This window comes from Moschus berezovskii, chromosome 8, assembly GCF_049115385.1.
Source record: "Moschus berezovskii isolate FMDL1 chromosome 8, NW_MosBer_1.0, whole genome shotgun sequence".
In the NCBI taxonomy this organism is placed as follows: Eukaryota; Metazoa; Chordata; class Mammalia; order Artiodactyla; family Moschidae; genus Moschus; species Moschus berezovskii.
The window spans coordinates 92,331,454-92,337,453 of NC_142467.1; the positions used below are offsets into that span (position 1 = coordinate 92,331,454).

Genomic DNA, 6,000 nt, shown 5'->3' on the forward strand with positions numbered 1-6,000 from the left:
ATGGCCCCAGGGGCCCGTCTCCACACCGCCCCCTGCACACACACAAGCGTTTCATTCACGTGGTGCTCCCAGCGCCTGGCACCCGGTCTGAAGCTTAAAATAGGCACACAACCAGGCTTTGTTGGGGAGAGGAAGGAAGGAAGGAAGGTTTCAGACAAAGGAGACAGCAAACTGCACCATCCAGGAAAGCTGGGGGTACGAGCTGGGTGGGCAGAGCGGGAGGGGCCATTCCTGAAGTCAAAGTGAAGGTCAGCCCGAAGGTGGGGTGGGGCCGACTTCCTACCGAGGGAGCAATTTGATTTTGTGGAGTGGGTGATGAGTTGGTGAAGATGGCAGGGAAAATGATGAACCAATCTCAGCTTTAGACAGAAGATGCTGGTTATGGTGGGGGTGAGGGTCAACCCACTAGAGGAGGAGAGACTAGAGGCTGATCTGCCAGCTGGGATGTTCTGAGCAAGAAACCGGGAAGCATTTAACTCAAGGAGGGAAGAAATGCAGACAAGAGAAAGAGAAACAGAACCAGAGGGCTCATGCCCGAACAACCCCCAACTATGGAGTTTCAGTTTGGAGGGCTGTCAAATGCTCAGGAATGGAAAAAGTCATTGACACTGCAGACCAATTCTTCACCGCCAAAACGCAGGAGCAGCCCAGATGTCCACCAACAAGTGAACAGATAAACACATGTGTCTTTTCACACGGGAACATCACTCAGCCATGAAAAGGAGAAGCCCTGACACTCACTATCACGTGGACAGACCCTGAGAACATGACACGCAGTGAGAGAAGCAGACACAGAAGGACACACAGGGTGTTATTCCACTGATGGGAAACGCCCAGAACAAGCCAATCCACAGACACAAAGAGTGGGTTGCTGGTGGTCAGGAGCTAGGGAGGGGGTGGGGGTGACTGCTCATGGGGATGGAGGTCTTACTGGAGTACTGGAAGGTTCTAAGTCAGGTTTATGGAGATGGTTGCAAAACTCGATAAATTTACCAAAAAACTGAAGTGTGTGCTAAAGTGGCTGAGCTTTATGATGTGGCAATTGTATCTCCATTTAAGAAATAAGCAGTAAGACTTTTTCCCTTTGCAAGGTTCTCCAGGAGAACTTGCTTCCCAGGTGGCACAGTGCTAAAGAATTCGCCTGCCAATGCAAGAAACGCAGGACAAAAATGAAGACGAGAAAAGAAAAACAAGAAACTCAGGAGACTCAGATTTGATCCCTGGGTCAGGGAAGATCCCCTGGAGAAGGAAGTGGCAACCCACTCCAGTACTCTTGCCTGGAAAATCCCATGGACAGAGGAACCTGGTGGGCTACCGTCCATGGGGTTGCAAAGAGTCAGACATGCACTCACCCACCAGGAGAACTAGTACTTTTCCTAGAAGAGTCTCAGAGTTGCCCACCAGCCCCCCTGCTCACCAGCTAGCGGGACAAGATGCAGCATCACAGAATGGAAGAGGAGAAGGCGGGACCTGAGCAGCTGGACAAGTCACCCATCTTTGCAGTGACCCATTCTGGTCTCTGAGGTCTCCTGGGTGTCACATGGAATGAACACTTTCTTCTAGACCCTGAAGGGAGAAAGAGAGGCCATGCCCAAGGGCAGCACGAGAAAGAAGTGGTGAAAAGTGAGGTCCAGAGCTATTGAAGTGAGCATTGAACATGGTGAACCTTGACATCATCAAGGACAGAAGACTGAAGAAGACAAACCTTCCCAGAACAAAGACACAGCTCGGCCAATCATCCTTGGGCTGTGAAGACACAGCCACCTGTAAGGGAGCAATGGAAAGAGAAGAGGTTCGTGTCCACACCCTGCAATCACACAACTGTTCTGGGAACCATCCCCTCTAGAAAGCTCCAGAAAGTTCCAAAGTCATGGAGGCCAGGCCCAACCACGCTTCTCTAAGAAACTACAAAGGAGTTTCAAGAATTCAATTGCCCAGAACTTCCCTGGAGGTCCACTGGTTAAGACTGTGAGCTTCCACTGCAGGGGGTATGGGTTCAACCCCTGGTCGGGGAACTAAGATCCCGCATGACCCATGGCACAGCCCCTCCCACAAAAAATAACACACACACAAATGCCCCAGAAAACACTATTTTAAAGATAATTATTTATTACCAGCTGCAAATGAGAAAACTTGTAATAACACCTCGGAGGGAAGAAGGTGCTTTTTACACTACTACAGGGTATACCCAAAAAAATGCCTCCATTCAGCAAGCAAAAAACTTACTGCGTCAGGGTAATTCATATTCAGTTGTCTTTCCCTTCAAACTATAGGGCCCTGGGCTTTATGAAACATGGAGGAGAAAGCAATGGCACTGATTACAATCATTTTCAGTAAAAGACCAAGAACCATCTGAAGAACTCAAGCTTTTGAGGAAGATGCCTATACTCAGTTACAACCAAGGAAAACAATCACAAATGTTGGCTTCTTTCAGTGCTGGCAGCCGACCAGTTAATCCCATACTCAAAACCAGTAGAAGTGTTTGAAAGCCACATGAAAGACCCACCTAGAAAGAATTCAGCATTTCTAAATTTTTCTAAAAGTGGTGTGATTTTTTTTTTCTCCTCTCAAATGAACACTAGATGACATAAAAACCAACCCAAATCTGAATGACCATACTTCCCAAGGGTGAAAGGCGAGATGTGATATTTAAAGGAGAAAATAACTTAGTTTTGTTTCCAACAGGGAGTTTCCACCAGGGGTGATTCTGCCCCCTGAGGACAGGGGGCAATATCTGGGGATATTTGTCATTGTCACACTGGTGGTGAGGTGCTCCTAGCATTGAGTGGATGGGGCCAAGGATGCTGCTCCTCACTCCACAGGGCCCAGGATGGCCCCCCACAAAGGATGACCTGGCATTAAGGCCAGCAGTGCACTGTTTATGAGCACTGCCAAGCGGAAAGACCCTGGCCCATCACAGGAAGTCAACTTATAAATTTCATATATTTATTTTTATTAGTTTATTTTTTGGCCACACTGTGCAGCATGTGGGATCTTAATTCCTCAACCAGGGCTTGAACTCACGCCCCCTGCATTGGAAGGCAGAGTGGGAAGTCCCATGTAAAGCTCATGTATTTAAAGACCATATAATTGTGGCCCAGTGGCCCCCTTCAGGGCACACATCCGAATGGGTCCCATGGGGTACACTTCATCAGAATGACCCAAGAACCTTTCTCTTAAGTAGATGTGCTTGTTCCTTGATAAAGCTTCAGAATCCAGGCAGATCCAGGTAGATTTGTCCTTTGTCATTATTGTTTTTCCCTCATTTTTAATAATGTGAAGAAAATTTATTTTTGCAGATTCTTTTTTTAAAATTCCAGAAAGGATTCTTACGTGCACCCCAAGATTGAGGGACTGAAATCAAGCCCCAAGTGATTTCTTCCCTCTCCTCCCTGACAACCCAGTAATTCTACCCACCCACCTTCCTCCCCCCCAATAAACCTTAATTTAGAACATTATTATCAACACGCACGTATCCTCGCCATGTGCCAGGAGTGTGCGAGGTACACGCATCTCCTCGTTTCACCCTCACAGCGATCCTATGAGGTGCCTGCTCCAGTTTTATTACTCCCATTTACAGAGGAGTAAACTAAACCCCCAGAGGTGATACAGCCAAGAGAGCAATCAGAGGGGACAGGAGAAGGCAGGCCCACCTATCAGAGCCCACTCCACTCTCAACCTGTGCAAAACCATAGCCTGCAACTGAGCAAATTTGAGAACTTGGCATTTGCCTTGCTGACATCCAGCAATGGTGAAGGCTCTTTGCTGCTCATCACGCCTGTCTTCTCCCACCCATATTCCAGCCCTGAGCAACCCCCGCTTCACAGGGAAAATCAAGTGCCACCCACTTCCCTCAATATCATTGTCCCCAAAACTTCTACTTTTATTCCTGACTCCTGACTCCCAAAATTCCTGAAAAATTCAGCCACCAACACAAGCCTTTCCACTTCCCCTCTGTGCCCTGCATGCCAGAAACAGACCTCAGGGTGTCCAGCATCCATTGTCTGCAACTCACTGAGTTACCAAGGGGTCTCTGCCTATACCAGATGATTAGCCAAAGCGGGGAATGGGGGGGTGATTCCCTTCCACTATCCTCATTACTCAATTCAAACCTAGACCCCCCTATTTACTCCTGAATAGTCAACCTCCTGCAAAACGCCTGGCGGGTGGGGGGGTCGTCTCCCAGACTCTAGCCCACCTCCCTCCACTCTCCTCTCTCTCTCATCCCTCATAGACACTCCATTTCAGCCATCAGATGCCTTCTGAAAGAAGCCTGACCCCCTCCCACTCTCGCAGTTCCCCCGAAGTCTGCTCTTTGACCCTGTGCCAGCTCACCCTGACCCCAAGTTCCTCCACCATCACCAACTCTGTCGCAGTCCACTCCCCTGGAGCCCCAGCTCTAGCCCGATCCCCAACTCCAATGACAGCCCCCAACTCCAGCCCAGATCCCCAGCCTCCTTTCAGTGGACCCTGACCCCCAACTCCAATCCAAATTCCCAGCCTCAGCCTCTTCCTCCTCAAGGGACTCCAACCCTCAACTCCATCAGCAGCCCCCTCCCCAGCTAACCTTCAACCCCCAGCTCCAGACCCCAACTCTGACCCAACCCAGGGCCCAGCCTATCTTCAGGAACCCTGGCCCCCAACTCCAGCCCGGATCCCCAGTGCCTCCTCACAGACCCCAACCCCCAACTCTAACCCGGATCCCCAGTGCCTCCTCACAGACCCCAACCCCCAACTCCAACCCGGATCCCCAGTGCCTCCTCACAGACCCGGACCGCCAACTCCAGCCCGGGTCCCTGGTGTCTCCTCACAGACCCCGAATTTCAACTTCAGCCCAAATCCCCAGTGCCTCCTCACAGACCCCCAACTCCAGCCCATATGCCTGGTCCTTCCTCACAGACCCCGGCCCCCAACTCCAGCCCGGATTCCCGGTGTCTCCTCACAGACCCCGACCCTCAGCTCCCGCCCAGAATTCCGGGCGCCTCCTCACAGACCCCGACCCCCAACTCCGTCCCTAGCCAAATCGGAGCCGTTCTAGGACTCCCCCACCCGCAGACGCCCAGGCCTCCCCTCCGCCCCGGCCGCGCCCTGCCCCCGGGGCTTGAGGCGGGGGCGGCAGACCCAGGCCCGAATAGCGGCGGCAAGCGCCCTTACCTGCGCTAGGGCCACCACGGCCGCCTCAGCCCCGCCGCGCAGCCGAACCCACAGCTGGCGGGCTAGCACTCGCTCCCCTCTGCGGGGGCAGGGCCAGCGGGCGGGGGGCGGGGACTGGAGGCTGACGCGGCCAATCGCGAGCCCCGGCGACGGGAGCTAGGGCTGGGGGCGGGGCGCAGAGCAGGCAGCGGGGTAGGGTGCGCCCTGGAGAGAGGGCGGGGTGTGGGGTGAGGGCGGGGCCGGGAGGCGGAGCGCTGAGTGGCAACGCGACTGGCCACCCGCAAGGGAAGAACGCGCGGGGGGCGGGGCTATGCTAATATGCAAATAGGTACATTGTAGTGTTCTTGCCTGGAGAATCCCAGGGACGGGAGCCTGGTGGGCTGCCGTCTATGGGGTCGCACAGAGTCGGACACGACTGAAGTGATTTAGCAGCAGCAGCAGTGGACAGCTCCGCCAGGGTCGAGCTGAATTTGAGAGGTGACTTGGTGACTGACGTCAAGGAGGCGAGAGGCGATTTGCCAGTTCAAATCCCTGGTAAGATCAAGGGTTCAAATCCGTATCCTAGCTCACTTGAGGGTAAGAACGTCCCCTCCCGATCTGTCTCTTGACCTCGGGACAATGATAATAACTGCTCCCTCTCCTTGAATGGTCTGCATAAGGCTAGGAGAAGAAACGATATCATCCCCGTTTTACAGAGGTGGAAACTGAGTCTCAGAGAGGTCAAACTCAAGGTCATCACCCAACCCTGTCCAGGGTTTCATAATATCCTAACTCCTGAGTCTTGATTGTAAAATGCAGATTTACCGGCCCTCACCCAGATGGAATGAACCAGAATCCCGAAGGCAA

The 6,000-nt window shown here is 52.5% G+C and overlaps 1 protein-coding gene across 2 annotated transcripts in view; it reads right to left on the reverse strand.

The window, feature by feature from the left end:
- Positions 1-5,244, reverse strand: part of GNG7 (G protein subunit gamma 7) — a 139,983-nt gene extending 134,739 nt beyond the window's left edge. The window contains exon 1 of one of the 2 annotated variants that reach the window (XM_088838856.1): positions 5,155-5,244. The gene's annotated coding sequence lies outside the window, so the exon portion shown is untranslated. The remainder of the gene's footprint in view (positions 1-5,154) is intronic. The other variant, XM_088838858.1, reaches the window with a different exon arrangement.
- Between the last annotated feature and the right edge of the window lie 756 nt (positions 5,245-6,000).